Raw genomic sequence first — 709 nt, forward strand, 5'->3', positions numbered from 1 at the left:
GGGGCGGGGCGGGCGGGGAAGCCGCAGCTGCCACTAGGAAGTTGAGGGTGGAGGGAAAGACTCAGTGAAGACAGATAAAGTCGAACACAATACACACCAGTGTCAGGACTCCAGTGGCCCAATGGAAACCTCAAACACCTACAATCAGGGGCCAGCCCTGGCCTGGAGTGAGGGCTGCCCCTGGAGAGGGACATCTCCAAGGGGAGCCCAGGTGGGAGCCCATGGAAGCTACAGAGCTGGGAGGAGGTGACGCAAAGTGTGTGGGGCCAAAGGGGTCTGGGACACAGTGAAGCAGAGGTGGAGAAGAGGAAAAGGGAGTCCACTTTTGGGGCTCCAGACTTTGCAGAGCAAATGGGGGGCAAGCAGCTGGAGGTGGAGAAGTACCTGGGACAGAGGAGCAGGGGTTAGTGATCAGGATGGAAATAAAGAGCTGCGGATCAGAAGCGAAGTCAAGCAGGGTCAGGACTGGGAGGTCAGGGGTCAGGGTCGGTCTCAGAGGAGATGAGAAATGGGGCTCGGGCCTGAGGGCAGAGACGAGGGTCGGCCGTGGGGCAGGGGGCAGGAGGCGGAGCCAGGGCGGGGCAGCCGTCCCCGGGGAGCTCAGGCTCGCGCGGGGACACGCGAAGGGGCGCGGGTCGCAAACTCACATGAAGACATGGTAGATGAAGGCCCAGCCGCGGGGTCGCTCCAGCACGTTGTAGACCCAGTT

The 709-nt window shown here is 62.1% G+C and overlaps 1 protein-coding gene across 1 annotated transcript in view; it reads right to left on the reverse strand.

Moving 5' to 3' along the window:
• Nucleotides 1-703, reverse strand: part of KCNQ4 (potassium voltage-gated channel subfamily Q member 4) — a 56,087-nt gene extending 55,384 nt beyond the window's left edge. The window contains exon 1 of the mRNA XM_021716247.1: nucleotides 648-703. The gene's annotated coding sequence lies outside the window, so the exon portion shown is untranslated. The remainder of the gene's footprint in view (nucleotides 1-647) is intronic.
• Between the last annotated feature and the right edge of the window lie 6 nt (nucleotides 704-709).

Source organism: Carlito syrichta, unplaced genomic scaffold (genome assembly GCF_000164805.1).
Source record: "Carlito syrichta isolate Samal-C Ts95f unplaced genomic scaffold, Tarsius_syrichta-2.0.1 Scaffold308579, whole genome shotgun sequence".
Taxonomy (NCBI): domain Eukaryota; kingdom Metazoa; phylum Chordata; class Mammalia; order Primates; family Tarsiidae; genus Carlito; species Carlito syrichta.